General features: G+C 35.3%; 1 long non-coding RNA gene across 2 annotated transcripts in view; it reads right to left on the bottom strand.

Annotated features, from left to right (window-relative positions):
• Positions 1–823: 823 nt before the first annotated feature.
• The window catches only part of LOC136790007 (uncharacterized), a 36,369-nt gene continuing 18,776 nt past the window's right edge, over positions 824–18,416 (bottom strand). For both annotated transcript variants that reach the window (XR_010829073.1, XR_010829074.1), the window contains exon 4: positions 824–5,513. This is a non-coding gene — a long non-coding RNA (uncharacterized lncRNA). The remainder of the gene's footprint in view (positions 5,514–18,416) is intronic.

Here is an 18,416-nt window from a genome sequence, read left to right on the forward strand (position 1 = left end):
TCTGCAAAGAGAAGAGATCTACATGTCCATTAAGACCTGTACAATAGTAGTCTTTGTCGTCAACAGTTTTTCCTAAAATGAAACTGTAAAAATATGAAATTCTATGCTAATATAGGAAAGTTATAGAAATTTACTTTAAATATGATACTGACACCTTAATTTCAGAACTTGGAGGAAAGAAATTCCAGATGACAGAACTTGCTGTACTTAAGATACTTGCCTTCTCAAAGGCAGCTACTGAGGATCAGTCTTAATCTTGTTTTTCTAGAATTACCATGAATGTACAAAAAGAAACAACAAAACTCTGCCAATGGTATTATTTACTCTTTTAGTTTTCTTTTGTGAGCACAGAAGAATCTCAATTCCAATGAAATGGCAAGAGAACAAGTGAAACATCTGATCAATAATGTGATGTTTGCTTCAGAACAGTCTCTTGACTGTCAGGGAAATGTGAGCAAGAAAGCAATGGTGTAGCTGGCAATATTTCATAACAAAATATTAAGCATACTGTAGGGGCTTTTTTTCCTAAAAAAAACAATAATCCTTTTTTTCAAATGTAATTGTCTTAATTGTTGGAAGACTCATTACGAACAAGAGAAGAGTTATTGAAGCTAGTCATTATACTTGAACTGTTGTGAAGTATTAGGAAGAAATATGGAGAAAAAAGTAGTACAGAGATTTTGTTCTCTAAGAAGCCATCAAGACAATTACTTTTCTTATTTATCAAATGTTAATAAAACATTGCTTTCTGGGATGTAGTGGAAAAATAATTCATTGAATAATATGTTAAAGTGTCTCCCAAATGGAGCTGAATAGCTGGATTTGCTGAGTATACTCAAGCATCTCCTGTTCTGATGTTGCTTGCAGCTAACAGTGTCAGCTAATTTCCGATATAGTCAGTGGTTGTGGGCCATTTGACTCAGACTTGGATAACGCCTAAGGCATCTATATGGATGTGGTCCATCAACAGTCAATTTTGGCCTTATGCTGTTGGAAACTGGATTATGCCATTTAGCTTTAATAGTTATGGAGTAAGTTGACAGTCTCAGATGAAAAATAAATTCATAACCGAAGAGACAGAGGTATGAAGTGGAAACCTAATCAGGATTTCTGCTTTCTTTGTCTTACTATTGTTTCTATCACTCTGTTGGTGAGAGCTACGTCCAACAAAACCAGTATTTAGCTTTGCAAGACTATGAAAATGCCAGTCTCTAAAGTAACTTATGTAGAATAAAGCATTATTAATTATTTCCTTCTTTAAATATACTTGCACTCAAATTACTATTGTTACTTGGTAAATGTCTACAAGACACAGGGGAATAAATGAAAAAAAAAAAAAAAGTCTTTATGTTTTACATCCCCTAACCCACAGATGAGACAAAGAAATGGCAGATGTCTAATTAAGTTTATTTAATTTTTTAAAAACAAACAAATAAACAAAAACTGATTCCAGTCAAAAAAATAGCTATGGTAATTTTTACTGTACTGTAAAAAGACAAGAGACTAAACCCCAGTTTTGTGCACATGGCCATTTGTAAAACAAATTAGCTTCCTGATTCTGCATTTGTCATTCTGCACATCTTGACACAGAACTGGCAAGAAAATCCATCTGCCTAGCAAGCCAGAGTCCAAAGGTGAGGTCAGTTACTGAGACAACCAGTACTTCAGGCCCTGGAGGAAAAGCTTTGTGCCCCCTAAGGAGTACATTTCCAGTTAGATCTCAGTTTAGGTAAGCTCGCTTACTTCTATCTTCAAGTGCATCCTGAAGGATTGCATAAAGAACAATATATATAAACATATTTTGAAGAGTGTTAACTAAAACAAGGACCAATCTATTAGATATAAAACAACAAGCAGCATATGCTGTGTAGAAACTCGAGATGCAGAAAAGCAAACTCCTGCATGCATTCCCAGCTGAATACTGTCCTTTCTCCCAGAATTACTGAAGCAAGATATTTCTCTTCAAATATACTATGGTTATATCCTGTTCATTTCCTTTCACTTGGAATTTTCTGCTTCCATCTTCACAAACTGACCAAAAATACAAGATCAGGCCTTTTTTTGTAGTAGTAGTAGTAGTTCTGTGACGTTCTTTACACAAAACCAGACCCAAGACCCTGCGATCTGGCCCACTTGCTGTCAAATGTGTTTGAATTTGCCCAAGTGTGTAAATATAGCATATCCTTCCATCTAATCCTTACAAGATAAAGTCATATCTATAGGTGTGTCCAATATTTTTGATTAACATAGAAAATTAAAATAACTGATTATTGCAGAATATGCTGGATTATTTTTGGCATTACCATGCTACAAAAATAAAATAAAATAAAATAAAAATTAAAATAAAATAAAATAAAATGTTTTCTAGTTTTATTGCCTTCTAAATGCAATAAAACCCAGGAACTTGAAAAAGAGGAAAAATTCTTAGCATGAACATTTTCCTTTTCCATTTTTCCCTGCTTCATCCACTGGACTGCAGAGGAGTCACCCCCATAACAAAAGGATAAAGCATATGTCAACTTGCCTCACCTACAGAGCCTTCAGGCAAAATACATCATTTTTTGGGGACTGTCAAATACTGAATAAATCAGAGATAAGTGGGTTAAAATGTCAGCACCCACTGGGACCAAAATAAATCTGCCGCATTTCTTTATCCAAGTAAAATGCTAACTGCTGTACCACCAGTACTTCCTTCATTCATTTAGGAAGACAACATAAAACTCTTAATGACTACATTAAGAGAGAAAGAGAGAGATAGGTATTTAAAAAAAAAAAAAAAAGTTGGATTTTTTTTTTCCCTCTCATAAGTCTGTGGAAGTCATCTTGTGTAAAAGGTTAGATAAGCGTGATGTGAAAGATGGTGTTAAAAGGCTTTCAAACTTTGTTTATTAATAGGTATAACCTTTTCACCTCTACTACATCTGTCACAGTTAGTTTAAATATCATTTATCTTACTGGTCACCTGATTTCTTGTTATTAGTACAGGAAAATGCCAAAAAAAAAAAAAAAAAACAGTCACAAATCCGTTACATAGAAATGAAAGAGAAGAATTGCCTGAGCCATCCTATTAAAACATAACCTAACATGGAGTAACTAAAGGCATTGAGGGTAGTCTTTAGCTTTAAAAACACTCACTAGGCCATTGATCATTGAAGACAACACACAGTGACCTCACACAAACACAATGTAAACTCCCAAACTCATTGATGGCATTCCTAGCTCTCTGTCTGAATTTATATTGCCGCTCTGTAAACTGTTTGACATAAGTAGTGAAGGATGGAAACAGCAAAGGGCCTCCTCACTGTGATGAGCATACCACCAAATGCAGCTGGATGCAAGAGAATTAACTGCAGCTTACTTTGATGTTCAAAGAAATCTCAGGCCAACATATGTGTTAATAGAATTTTTGCAAGATTCTTGGAAGTATATTTTTCCTTCTGGATAGCCCAGAAACATATTAGAGTATAGAATTCCTAGAGTCTTTTCTCAGAAGGGGAAGAAAAAGAATGGAAAATGTATGCTGTTTTATTATGCATTAATCGTGCAGAAATTGATTGCTATGTAAGTCAAATTGTGCATTCAAGAAATGTGTACATATGCATTAATAAATGTCCATGCATGGTTTATGCTAATGATTCTGAAAAGTACCTTCTATATTTCTGTTTTTTCCTGGATGAATTTTTGCATAGGAGGGGGAAAAATCTAGCTAAAATAGTTTGCTACAGTAAATTTTTGAGGCAAAAATAACATGGCTTACAAAATACTGTAGACATTTTGCCTAAAACACCTATTTCTTATGCTGGCCAATTCTGAAATGCATAGGCTGTACAGAATTCCTGTTAGGAATTGTTGCTATTAATCAACACTGACTAAAAAGTAACACTGGAATTGTACAGCCAGACTGACTAGAGAACTGATCACATCTCACAGCTTTTCGCATGAAAGACATAGGACTTCAATGCGTGTAAAACTGACACACACTTATGGAAAAAAAAAAAAAAAAAGGGACGAACTTAGAGTATTTCTTTGCCTCAAATGGTTTTGTTACCTAGCTGAAGTGTCACTCTCTTAGATATGCTGTTGAGAATAAAATCAGAGATATTTATTCTTGATAAATTTGAAATATAAATATTTAATATTTTCTTAAATAAATGCCTCTTTCCATCCTTACTCTCTTCCTTTCTTTCCCTCTCCCTTTCTTTTCCTCTCTCCTTCCCTCCCTTCCTTTACCCTCCTTTCCTTCCTTCCTTCCTTCCTGTAAACATCAGGAACGCACAAGAGCACAACCCTCAGTATTTTTTAATTTAATTTTCTAAGTATGTTTCAAATACTGATCAAATGTGTTTGTTTTCTAGTCCAAAATCATATAAATGAATTACGAGGCAAAATCCAAAAAGGTGAATACATAGAAATAGAAGAGAAAACTGAAGGAAACAGCAGAATGATATCATTTAATGTGCTAATTGTTTATTATTTTTTTAATGAATAGTTTTAATGCAGATCAACATTTAAAATAATGTATCCTCTTGCTTGGATTATTGTGGATGGAAAACTCAAGGATTGTTCTCTCTACAGAGAGACTGTTCAGTAGTTTGTGGACAACCTATTTTTGACATCAGAGATCTTTTTCTTGCAGCAAGTAATTGTGCAGGAAGGAGCTATCACTGGAAAGATCTCATATGCCTTTCTGTTTCCAAGCCATGTGTATTAGTAATAGGTAAGTTCCTTCCTATTCAAAAGAAAAAAGAAAAAAAATTAAAAAGATATAATTTTTCCTCTGCTCTTGGAATGATGAAGACACCGTTCCTAGGGAGCTGATTGCAGTTACATTACAACCCATTGCTGATAGGTTGTGAGATGCTACTATTTGATTATTTCTAGCATAGACTGCTATTATTATGCACACTAAAGGAACTGTTATAAGTTTTACGACTTTGCAAAATTGCCTTCCTGCTCAGTAAATATGTCAAGAATCCAGAAGCATCTCTTAGCTTACAGGTCTCAGCACACACAACTTCTTTTAAGCTGTGAGAAAATATCTAGGTTGGTGCCCTGAAAGTTTCCCTTTACTACAGCAGACAACAGCTAACAGAAACTGTATGGAACACATACATGGCAAGCACAGGTACATCTATGAGAACAACAGCTACAAAGACATGTAAATATATAACATTTTTCTATAAATTGAAGTTGAAATAACAGATCTTTTATTTGGATTGGGCACGTAGGACACTAAGACTAAAACCCCTGTGCCATTCATTTTGTTGGTACCTTCCTCTTTATCTCTCAGTTGGCAGCTCAGCAAAATGGATAGCTGATAGGAGCCTCTATGGGTGGACCTTGTCTCACATACTAAGAGGTATGAGACATTCCTGCTTGCGCCAGACTTTTTCTGAAGTGGGGCAAGTCTTATGTTCCTCTAGATCTAGAAGTTTCAGCGTCCCTTTTTTGGAGAACTTTCTAGGCTTTCACATGAAGATTTTCCCTCTGAGGGTCTGAGGTGATCCAGGTTTCTGCAGCGGAAGAAAAAGATTAAATCTTTTTATTTATTTATTTATTTATTTTCCCCAACATCAGTCTTATTTGCTTCAAGCAGAGGGGCTAAGCATCTCGTCCTATCAACCTAGGTGTAGAAATCTACAGTTTGCAATGAAAATCCAGGCAGATATTGACTCCTGTTTGATTTTGAATTTATTGCTCCCTGTTGACATAGCACCCTCCCACTTCTTCCAATATCCCTTCTATTCCGGAAGGGCAGAGAATTTGATTTTTTTTCAAATAACCTTTGGTAAATCTATCCATTTTATTTTAACTATATTTTCACAGCCTTTATCTTCCTTTCTCTATTCCTCCTGGAAATTCTATTCATTACTTATTCTTAGTTAACTATGAAGTGAAAATCACTAGAACTTCTCACTGGACTAGCTCAGCTCCACTAGCTGTTTCTTTCTTTTGATTACTATTAATCTGTGAGTGCACTGCTATACTGTACTAAGAACTTCAAGTCTTCTTTCATTTTCTCTTCACAATTTGCTTTAACATAGTAAAAAAAAAAAAAAAAAGTTAAGCATATATGTAAAAAAGACTTAACAGAACAAGCTAAGAAGGCTCTGCTGAACCATATAGAGACTATTTTCACCTTATGTGCTATGCACTGTACATGCATTGCTTTGCAAACACATACATAACTGTGCAGTGCACACAGAACAAATCTTTCCTCTTGGCACCAGATTTTCTATGCAACTCTTCTAGGACCCTTTTGCATGGGGTCTTGGCCATGAACCGGTGGACCAATGATTTAATAAGACAAAATCATTGGACACATCAATCATTTCACTAATCATTTCTGAAAATATTTATACCTTATTACATATGATTTTTATCTGTAGATACCATAAATATTTTCTAGTAAAACTGCAAACTTGTAGATAATAAATTTGAGCCTAGCAACAGTTGTTTTCAACATTACTGAAAAGTATGGTTTAACAATCATCACAGAAGTCTATTCTTTCCATATTTCCCTGTAGAAATATTCCATGGAACATGAAAGTCTGTGGACTACCATTTGAAAATCATTGCCTTACAGTTTAGGAAATTTTGATAATTTTAAATAAAAATAAGTTCAGAGGTTGTGGGAAATTTTTCATATTAAGAATGATATTTCTCTTTTTTTAAAGTTGTGGTCTTAACTATGTCTTCTTTGTGATTTCACCATCTCATATTTTAAGGCAACACAGAGTGAAGGGGATGATTATAAAACTGTGTGGTACAACTGGAAAAAGAGATGGGGGCCCACACTAAATTAAAAAAAAAAAAAAAAAAAAACCATACTGGATGAGTATTTCCTGCTCTGGGAATGCAGGAAAATAAAGTAGTTGAACAGAACAACAGAACTGAGAAGTGGGATGGGCCAAGGGGAGCATTGTGAAAGGCAGTCACTGAGGAGTCAGTGCATAAAGCTGCTTAAACATGCATAAGATTCCTAAAGACGCTAAGCACCGAAGACTGCAGATGAACTCAGAGGGAGATATTCCCAAAGTCATAACAGTCTTATCCCACTTAAGGAATTCTAGAAACACTTGTGAACATCTGTAGGTACATGGAAATTTGTTGAAATCTGACCCCGTTGCTCCAGTCCCAAATGTGAAGCCTCCTTAACTTCAGAGTAACTCTGATATATTCAGACAACACACACACACTACCAAATCAGTGACTCTGCAGAAAAATTGTCCTGATTTTTTCTTGTTTTTCATCTCTCTCACATACATACACAGTAGCACTTGATGAACAACCAGAATATATTAAACCATCTTAAGTGAATAAGATGAGTCTACAGTGGTAACCTCTCCTTATCTGTTTTTTAATTCACTAGGTAACAAATCTGTTGCCTACAAGTCTATTGCATATAGAAGAGAGGAAGTACTTTATGGTGGCATAATTAAAAAGATTCCTACCACACATGTAATGACATGATCTCTGCTTTCTTATTAAAGGTTTCCTTTTCTTGGATTTACACAAAATTAATTGCACATGTGACTGTTTTTGCTGCAATATCATCCTCAACTACTTAGCACACCATCACGCTAACCTCTCAATTAACCCTTGTTTCAAGGGCTGTTCATTGCAGATGCAGCAACATTTCTTTTCTGGCAAAGGACATGCTTTGCTCACTGCTAGTGACCTTTGTTATTGCTGAAGATCTGGGTGTGTTACATATGCAGGGTCTCAGCTAATTGCCTAGTTGGTGTTGTAGATCCACAGCTTGTAGGAACCTAGAAACTACTCAAATATAAACATAAGTCCTATGTCTAACCAAACACTGAATTTGTCCAGTTTTCTGTCAGTAAGCTTCACTCCAAAGTGTAAATCTTGTTTTAGTTGTCTGGAAGGTTAATAGACTTATACTGTAGGTGCAATGGACTCCTTAGCCTGTATGAGAGCAAAAGGTTAAAATAATAAAAAGAGCACAACCCAAAAGCTTTCAGAACATTGAAATGATACCATCTGAACAGAAGCTGTCTGTTATCTAGCACACATTTAGTGAGTATCTCCAGTAAAGAAATAGCATTAAATCTTCAAAATAAAAGACATCTGAGTCTCGGAAAAGAAAACTGACTAAACTGTGTTATAGAAATAGTGGTATAATGATAGCAATTACAGACAAAAGATCATCATGACAAATTTGTGTATTTGAATCTAATACACCAAAATTAAAAAAGAAAAAAAAAAAGTTTTAACATTAATTTACTTAGGATAAGCCAAACATAAGTTAAAAATAGAGAGAGAAGGGAGAGAGAGGGAGAGAGAGGGAGAGAGAGGGAGAGAGAGGGAAGAGAGAGAGAGAGAGGGAGAGAGAGGGAGAGAGAGGGAGAGAGAGAGAGAGAGGGAGAGAGAGGGAGAGAGAGGGAGAGAGAGGGGAGAGAGAGGGGAGAGAGAGAGAGGGGAGAGAGGGAGAGAGGGAGAGAGAGAGAGAGGAGAGAGAGGGAGAGAGAGGGGAGAGAGGGGAGAGAGGAGAGAGAGGAGAGAGAGGAGAGAGAGGGGAGAGAGGGGAGAGAGGGGAGAGAGGGGAGAGAGGGGAGAGAGGGGAGAGAGGGGAGAGAGAGAGGGGAGAGAGAGAGGGGAGAGGGGAGGAGAGAGAGGAGAGAGAGAGAGAGGAGAGAGAGGAGAGAGAGGAGAGAGAGGGAGAAACATTCATAGGGTACTTTCTTGAAAGTCTTATCTATTTTTTGCATTATTACTTTTTTTGTTTGATAACCTGATAAATACTGATTTCAGTGCTATTTTCCAATTGAATTGCTCACATAGGTATATACTTTGTCATACCAAGGTCAGTCTCTTTGAATGCTCAGTCTTTAATACATAAGGTAACATATACATGAACATAAACATTTAAAAAAAAAAAAAAAAGATAACTCAAAATTAAGAATACTTTAAAAGAGACTATAATAATGGCATTTCTAAATTCTTGTCTTGTTGATCAGTGATATCCATCAAAAAAATCTTACAATATTTTTTTCATTTGCTATCACTTGATAGGTTGGTAGCTTTTTTCATTTCTACCAATCACAAACTATATTTTCTCTAGTTAATGAAATTATATGATTCTAGATTTGATAGAAAATATCTGTAATTATTGACATTTCTCATGATGATTGTTGAACCTGTTTTTTCTTAACATCTCAGATAATTGTTAACTTTCCAAAAATAATTTCTGTATTATTTTGTCTACTAATAACTACCAGGAATTTCACAGCAAACAAGATGCATACAAAAAAGATTTTCACAGGAAAAAAAAAAAAAGATTCTCTCACAAGTGTATTCAAAATTCATAATATTATTATTACCATTAAATTGCTATCTCGAAAAAAATAAAATCAACCTTCCTAATAAATACAGTTTTTAGTGGTTAAGAGAGATCACTGTCCTGGATGCAGCTGAGCACTGGCAAAGCTTATCAAGGCCAACATAAAGAACTCACCATCCAGCTTCACTCTAGCCACTCTGATGACAAAATCAACTGAAAACCAGGCAACTGTCCCCAGAATAATAAACAATCATTTTAAGAATCCCGAATAATTTCTAAAGCACTATAGTCTTTGTTCTTAAACTTTTCTTTGAATTATCAAATAGAAAGTTAAATGAAAATAGGAACCAAAAAATTGTTCATACATTCACATGGATTCATAAGCTGGAATGCTATGCAGAAATGTGCATAGGGAACTTCAGAGGGTGACTAATCTCAGTCTGGGAAAAAAGTCTAAAATAAGCTGGTGAATCACCTTCTGGAGGCATCTTTTTCTTTCTATTAGTGTGAAGTGCTCAAAAGTAAGTTTTATACCAGCTGGCATTCATTTAATCTAAAAAAATTTAATGTTAGTGATAAGACACAAACTGACAACTTATTTTTGTTTTCTGTCATGCTAAACTGTACTTATCAGGCAGTAATGTTATTTTGACAATGGGAATATCATCTGGGAAAATGAAGTTTGAGGCTCATTAATGTATGGATACTGTTGATTTTTTATGCTGACTAGATACATGATATGCAACAGTAATTTAGATGTTTTCAGGATGAATGCAATGTGGGCTTCAGAACGTATTCAAATTTAGAAATGAGCTGCTCAAACAACAAGAACTTTATTCACTCACAGTAGCGCCTAAAAGGAACAGAAGTTAGTGAATTTGCTCTATTTGAAAATAGCTTAAGCAAGCATTAAAATTATTATTATTATTAAATCAGGATCAGCAATACTTGAGTACAAAAAAAGTTTTTTTTTTTTCTTTTTTTTCCCCCCCCTTGGATTCTTGTGGCTGATTCAAGATGACTGATTCAAGAATGTTGTTATGCTGTGTGTCTAGTAACTATTGTCACTATTCCTGATTTTTTAGCCAGATCCAAAATCTTTAAGCAGGTATCTTCAGACACTTTCACCCTAATATTTGTAACATCTTCCTTAACAATGTCTGTTCTAGATGATCAGATTTATAGACAAACAGAGAACAGTAAAAGGATCTCTTATTTACACAGTTGGAAAATGTAAAAGTTACGTATAGAGTTTAGCACCATGTATGATTAAGGAAACCCAAATATTCAATAGGGTGTTTTTTTTTGTTTTGTTTTGTTTTTTTTTTTTTACTCTCCAGCACACTCCTACTCTTCTTTCCCATTCCTCCTTGCTCTTCTTGTTTCATACTGATTTTGTGGCATGTTTTAGGCAATGCAAGGCACACCTACATCTTCTACCTAATATTAGAGGACATCACTGGAAGAATTGTTTATGAGGGCTGAATACAGTGAACTGATTGAGAATGGGAATTATTTTATTTTTATTTTTTAGAAGCAGGATGATTCAGACTCCATGGACAAAGGTTCAGTCATTGTTTCATCACAATCCCTTTCTTTCCGAATATCTTTTATAGGGGAATGTTTCCACTTTTTTTTTTTTTTTTTTTTTTCCTTTAAGAGTAGGTTATCCTACTGATTTTGGCCACAGAAATAATTTATCCATTTATTTATCTCTGCTATATAATTTGTCTTTGCTATATAATGTTGGAAACATGTACATCTGAAGTTTAAGATTCTGCTTTACTCAATCTCCTTCTTTCTCGGAGTTGAAATGGAACAATAGAGGAATTCCTGAATAAATTCTGCCTCTTTAGGGAAATAGGTATAGAGAAATATGTATAACATGGTACTTCCATATAGCTGTGTAGGGATTTCTTTTTTCCCATCACCTTCTGAAAATGTTGGTATATTTAATGTTTTACGGTCAGTCAAAAAGATTATGTTTTCCAGAATCCTGTCAAATGAATATGATTGATGCATTAGTGGAAAATACATATTGAGGAAATTAGAGTTTTTATGCATTAAATATACTAACATTCCCTATTTCAGAGGTTTACAGACAAATGAGCAATTAAGCTATTTGATTCTTGCATTTCAATGTGGAAATTGATTTCAGGGAAATAAGGTGCACTATTTAAGGTGATGGTGGATGCCACAACATTTACATTGCACCATATAACCCATTCCTGGACAGGACTGTAAATTTTTGTCATTTTGCTGGGGAGCTTTATAGAGGAGAGGAAGAGAAAAAAAAAAAAAAGTTTCAAAATGCGTATTCATTGTGGAGGGGAAAAGATTTTATCATTTCATTTGTTCTTCAATTCAGGAAAACCTCTCCTACAGTTCCATCTTAACAGTATTAATTATGACAGGCTAAGGCTCATACAAACTGCAGTCCTTAAAGAATATATAAGCGCAAAACAATTATTTTATCTCATAATTAATAATCTACTGCTGAAGTATAACAGAGATGCTCTAAAATTTAAGGTAATATTGTTTTGTATACTGATAATTACATTATTTTAATCAGTACTTTCTACAGAAATTCTTGTATAGTTCTTATATTGGAATTTTATTTTTTTTTTAATTAAATTTTATTAAATTCATACCAGTGTTTCATGGTATGAATTTTAAATTCTCTTTAGGACAGATATAAGTAAAATGGATAGTTATCATCTTTTTCTTGCTATGATTTGTTCTAGAATTTAACTTTTTTTTATATCTAATCCTCCAAATACTGTGGTTCATCAAGTAATCAGACATCAGCTGAGCTGTATAATTTTTTGTTTGTTCTTCATGCATTGACCATGATTTGCAAAAGTATATCAACTGTGAACCAAACCGTCCTGCAATTGTTTTTGCTAAAAGCAGATGTATGGTTACCACAGTTCAGATATGATACACTAAATTTAAGTCACCATTATCTAATTTCTCATTTGTTACTTTCTAACTCTTCACATGGGTAAAAAGGGGAGTAGACCACAAATGTTAAACTATACATTTATTGTTAGTCTTACTAAAATCTAAATAAAATAACAAAAAAACGAACAACACTAAGAACAACAACAACAAAAAAATCCTATCATTATTAGTTCACTTACAATTATATTAACCTTCACCAAATATTCATGATTCTTCTAGTCCAATTTCTCTATTTAATGGAAATCAGATGGCAATAATAATAACATTAAAAATTATTATGTAAAACATTTTCTATGCCTTTTCCCTGCATGTGCTCTTTTCCACCACAGCTCTATATCCTCAGGCCAGCAGAGAGAGTCTTCCTCAGAAGGAGCAAGACATCTGCGGCAAGTAAACAGCATCCCCAAGGAGAGTCATGTTGATGATGGGATTTCTTCTTTTCCTTTGCTGTGAGCAGTATAATGTTAATGGTTTCTTTCTCCTTCCTGTAGGGTCCAGGTGGGGATATTTTTATACATCTTTATAGGCTGCACATTTTCATACCTTGCACTTCCTTCACTCTACAGTATACTTCCGTGTAGACTATATCATATGTTTTACTTATCTTAAACGTTTATTCTTTACTCTCTTCATTATTACTAAATCAGTGTTGCCCATCTCCCACTCCTTTAACTGATCATGGTTGAGTTTGGTCTCCAGTTTTGCCCTGTCTCTTACCTTCCATGCCCCACACAGCATCCTGTGTTCCAACTGACATCACACCACATCTGTATTACCCTGACACTGCCTCATTATGTTGGGGTCACTTTTTTTGTTTTGCAAAGGGTAACTACTTGTTAACACTATCTATAGAAAAATTACAACTCATTTTTGCACTATTACACAAAGACAAGCAAAAGTTAAACAAATTAAGAAATTGACTTCCGGTCATTAGGAAGTTGTTACAGCTTATCAAGGTAGAAAAACACTCAAAATAGGCCAAGAAAATTTCAGACAAGATCTGGCAAGTTATCATACCAGATGTTCTTTCCTGAATTGCTCTGTAATACCCAGTTTAGTGTCTTTAAAAACTTTACATTTTTGCTGACTTATGTCTCCATACAATGTAGTTTGAATGAAATATATGTATGGGTCTCATGACTGTTTTAACTGAAGAAGTTCAATGCATTCTTGCACTCTTGCCTTTTATCAGTCTCTTGACTTCCAAACATACTGTCTCTCACAAAAGCCCTAGAGGAAAGGATTATTTTCTACACCAACCTACTAGTAGTGAAGTATGAGAGATCTTAACCAGATAGCATACCACACAACTAACAGTGCTGAGGAGAGTATTCTAAAAATATTTTTGCCCTGTATGTCAAGGTAATCACTATTAAAATAAACAGGAACTTTTGCTAATTCTCTCCAAAGACCCCCTCCTGTCATATCTATTTTGTCAGGATGTGTTATCTGAGTGCTGTGTGGAACTTTCTTTGCTTTGCTATTTGACAGTCTAGGTTCTGCAGTTCTGTTCATGATGTCAAGCCAACAAAATCTCCTGACATTTCATGTAATAATTTTTCTTTGCCTAAAATTCCCATCTTAAGGCATGATATGTCTCATATTTAGGATCATTTCTTACAAAGATTCAGAAGCACTGTCTGATTCCTTAGTAAGCTGTCAACAGTAATCAAATGTCGTTTTGGAACATTATTTTTTGCCCTGCATTTTATACATTGTTTGGTTTTAATCAAAGTTATGTAGTTTTAACTCACTCCATATGTTTGTATTTTTTTTTTTTTTTTTTTTTTTTTTTTTCACTGTCTCCATTTGATGTCATCTACTGAAGTTTTCCCAAATAAGGCAGAGCAAGCAAGTTGGTCATATAGAAGGAACAGTTACTATGGGATTAGCTGAAATATCAAGGAAATAAGCATGTTATGCTAATACAGCATTTTTTCCCTGTGAATCCATGCGTGCACCTGCTTTGCGATAAATTCCTTTATTGCCATTGGGTTCCTGTTGGTCTTGGCACAGATTGGACAGGTGCAATGGAAGGGCACTGCACTAATTTTTCAGAGATTCCTAGGAGCTTCAGGATTTCAACACATTCAGAAAACCATGTTTTAGTAGAAACCTTATCACCTCCCCTAGAAAGTCTGCTATTTTTAAAAATCAGATAGAGTCTTTCTGCCTCATCTGACCTTTACTTCGATGAATTCCTTCAACCGTCTGGAAACAAAAAGAAGTCTAATGAGAAAAATGTTGTCTATTTAATGTCTTAGAGAGAAAGAAGTGACTAGGACTCAAATATTGGATAAAAGCAAGTCAAAAAAAAAAAAAGCAGAAAATTCTAAAGTAAGAGTGACATTACAGTGAAGTAGCTTCTCTGCAATGATTCCTCTAACACACTTGAAAAGCTCTACTGACATATTCAAGTTTTGCTCCTAAAACCTGATGCAATATAAAAACAGGCAACACAAACAGTTAGAGTGACAATGGAATGGAATGATCAAAAAAGAACCTAGAGAAGAGAAAGCAACGAGGAAAATTCATTCTTGCTGGAACTGCAGCTTACTAAATATGTTTAAACCAAATTATATAATTATATTGCTATCAGTATATTTTGGATGTTTCATTGTAATTTCTAAATCTATTCCTTCATTTCCTTTTGAAGTACAGCCCCCCCCCAAAAAAAAAAAAAAATTATATATAGATGATTCATGAGGTAAATTTCCAAATGCAACTAACATTTAGGTCATTAAAAATAGCTGATTATTAAGCTGTCAATGAGAAAATTGACATTGCTGTTCAGAGAAAAGAAAGACTTGCTGTACTTTGTATTCTGGGCAGTGACAGGAACAGTGCCTATTTTCCCTGTAATAGTCTCAAGCAGAAGTAACACACTTTTTTGTCTAGTGCTAAGCTTGTTATAAAAATCATTGTAACGTTGCTGGCTACACATCCTGTGCCAAACATAGTACCTGGTATAGATTTGCCACTATTAATCCAGTTAGTGCACATACTTTTGGACTACCCTGGGAATCTTTCATTCAATAAAAAGGAGAGAAGGAGCAGAGCGTCCCGGGGACAAGTTCTCCCATTCCTCTGTGCTTAGAGGTGAAGCCTAAGGAGGATAAGGATGGAGTCAATAACCGCTTGGAGAACTCAACAGATGCAAGTCCACAGGACCTGCCAAGTTGCATTCAAGGGTGCTGAGAGAACTGGCTGATGTGTAAGGCCACTTCTTACATCTTCCAAAGGTCGTGGAGAACATAGGAAGCTCTCTTTTGTTGCTCTCTTTTCAAAATAGGCCAAAAATACAGTCTAGGGAACTATAGGCTGGTCAGCCTTATTTCAGCCCCTGGTAAAACTGCAGTGTGAGCCTTCTTAGGCCTCATTTCTAGGCACGTGAAGGAGAAGAAGGAGACCAGGACCAGTCAGCATGGGTAACCATGCTCATAAACAAGTGTAAATCATTCCTGACACACTTGATTGCCTTCTATGATAAAATGACCAGGAATAAGGAAGATGGGAGATTGGTGGGAGTCACAGAATCACAGAATCGTAGGAGTTGGAAGGGACCTCAAGAGGTCATGGGTCCAACCCCCCTGCCAAAGCAGGTTCCCTAGAGCAGGTTGCCCAGGTAGACGCCCAGACAGGCCTTGAATATAGCAAGGTATGCCTCACACAATATTCCTTTACTGAAGGTGGAATTTTACAGTCTGGGTGAGTAGACAACTGGATGGTTAAAAAACTAATTAGATAGTCAGGCTCAGAGGACAGTCATTGATTAGTAACCAGTAGAGTATCACAGGTACGTGTCTTGTGATCTATCCTCAACGTCTTTAAGAGGAAGACAGAAATGGAGCATACACTGTATAGAGCTATGATGGGCTCTGTATAGATGCCTCCTCCACTCTGGAGGAGACAAGTGAATGTGCTCTGACCAGGTTTGCAGGTGACACCCAATTTGTGGACAAAGCAATATGCTCAAAGGTAGGGCTGTCATGTGTCAGTCTGTGCTCAATGAAAGGAAGTAGAAAAACAGCTGTTTTCGGTTCTCATGAGTTTCACATTTTCCTTATTTCTGAATCACATGGGATAAATTACCATAGTTCTAATCTGACCTTTTAGATACAGCTGAAATACAAAGGAGAACTTATACTCAGCCTGATACATTTTGAATAGTTCTGAGTTGAGAGCATGAACAGCTACCAAGCTTGAGCAAGTATTTTCTCAGAATTTGTGTATCAGCCCATTTCATTTTAATTAGACCAAAGCTTACAAACATTGCTCAATTATCCAGTCACTGCTTACTGACTACTAAGTGTCAAAAAGCCCTCAAAGGAGTTTGCTTTCACCTGATTGCTGTTTTATTCATATGATTCCAGCCTGAAGGAAGGAAAAAAATATAGCTCTTAGAAAAGTTGTTTTCTGATAGATACAAGGTGCCTCACCTATCACATTTGTAAAAGCCTACCTAGATAATTATTGACTCATTACAGCTTATTCTTGTGAGAACCACATTGTTAATAATGTATCATTACTGTGTAGACCTCAAAATAATGGTTAACTTGCAATTCTTTCATTAATAAACCAAATATTTTGAAATATGTCAAAGCCAAAATTAAATGTCAAAGAGGAAAAAAGATTAATTTACCTATTTAATCTAAATAATACTACTTAATGAAATGCAGGAAAAAGTATAAAATATCTTTGGGAAGTCAGCATAAAAAATTTCTTCATACTTTTTTTTTCTTCATAAAATGTGAATACAATAGAACATTTTATAATCTATATAAGATATGACTTTTCATATCTGTAATTATCTGTACCTACAAAGTGTAACAAACTGTAACACACACACAGCAGTCAATCTTCCACCAAAAGCAAACTTGCCAATGCCTAGCCCATGAGCCACATCTCACTGATCATATTCTGGTCTCTGGGACAATGGTGATGAATTCACTGATGGAACTGTAGAACTGATCTGTTCCAAGACTCCTTCCCAACTCAAAGAAAATTTGTGCCTATGAACCAGATTTACAAAGTGGACTGCAGACAGTCTATTTTTGCCATTCCATATGTCACATCATAGATTGCAGGACAAAGCAGTACAACCTTCCTCACCTCTTACCACTCCCATGCCATTTCTAAATAGTGCCCACAGCTGAGCTTGCCTACAAACACAAAAAGCATTCCCCAGTTGCACAGCAATTTCAGAACTGGTATTGAAACATTAATAATGATGCCATGATTCAGAAATTTTGAAAACATTCTGGGGTCACAGTATTGGAGGGTTGTTCTGCTCTAACAGTTACTGTATCACATCTGCTATTGTGGTTATATCTTCTTCCACTCATAAATCTAACATACGTATCTTTTATGTGGAAAGAAGGTATCCACCCCTCCCAAATTCCGTGTGGACTGGCCTGGCTTTTCTAGTTCCTTCAATATTGTGCATAATATCTTAGATCTAGAAAAAGCATTGAAGAACCTTTTTTTTTTTATATATATATCATTTACCCTTTTTCCAGAAATCCCTTAAATAACTAGCATTCAAGTCTTTCCAGTAAAGCAAGAATCAGTGACAGAAAACGTACAGACAATCACTTGCTGGTGTACAAGTAAGGCTCATCTTCTAATGAAAAAAATAAAATTATGTGACCACATAATTAAACTATTAAACTCTGTGTACTCGTGCCTTTAAAAAAAAAAAAATAAAAAAGAACTAATTAAGCCTTCCTGACTCACCTAATTCTAACATTGGATCTATGTTGGATTCAACCTTTACAATCTTAAAAAAAATAAAAAAATTTAAAAATATCCTATTGCAGAATCACACTGATATCTTCTTGGCTTACAAATAACTTTGGGATCCTATTACAGCACTCTGGTGAATGTCTGACTGGCTGGTGGGAATGTGACATCCTTGTTTCACAGCTGTCAGTTCACTGCAGGGAAAGGATGTGAGGGATATTAAGATTTAGGAATCCTGATCCTATTTATTTATTTTTTTTTTTTCACAATTAGAGACAACCCTGTCATTGTTTCCACAAGCCCAAACTCCTGCCTGCATCTTGGTCTTCATCCTAATCCAAGGCTTTCTCCGGTACTGCCAATAACATTTCTATTTGTTTAGAAGAATCTCACAGTGGCTTAAGAA

The sequence above is a fragment of the Anser cygnoides genome, chromosome 2, assembly GCF_040182565.1.
Source record: "Anser cygnoides isolate HZ-2024a breed goose chromosome 2, Taihu_goose_T2T_genome, whole genome shotgun sequence".
NCBI classification, from domain to species: Eukaryota; Metazoa; Chordata; class Aves; order Anseriformes; family Anatidae; genus Anser; species Anser cygnoides.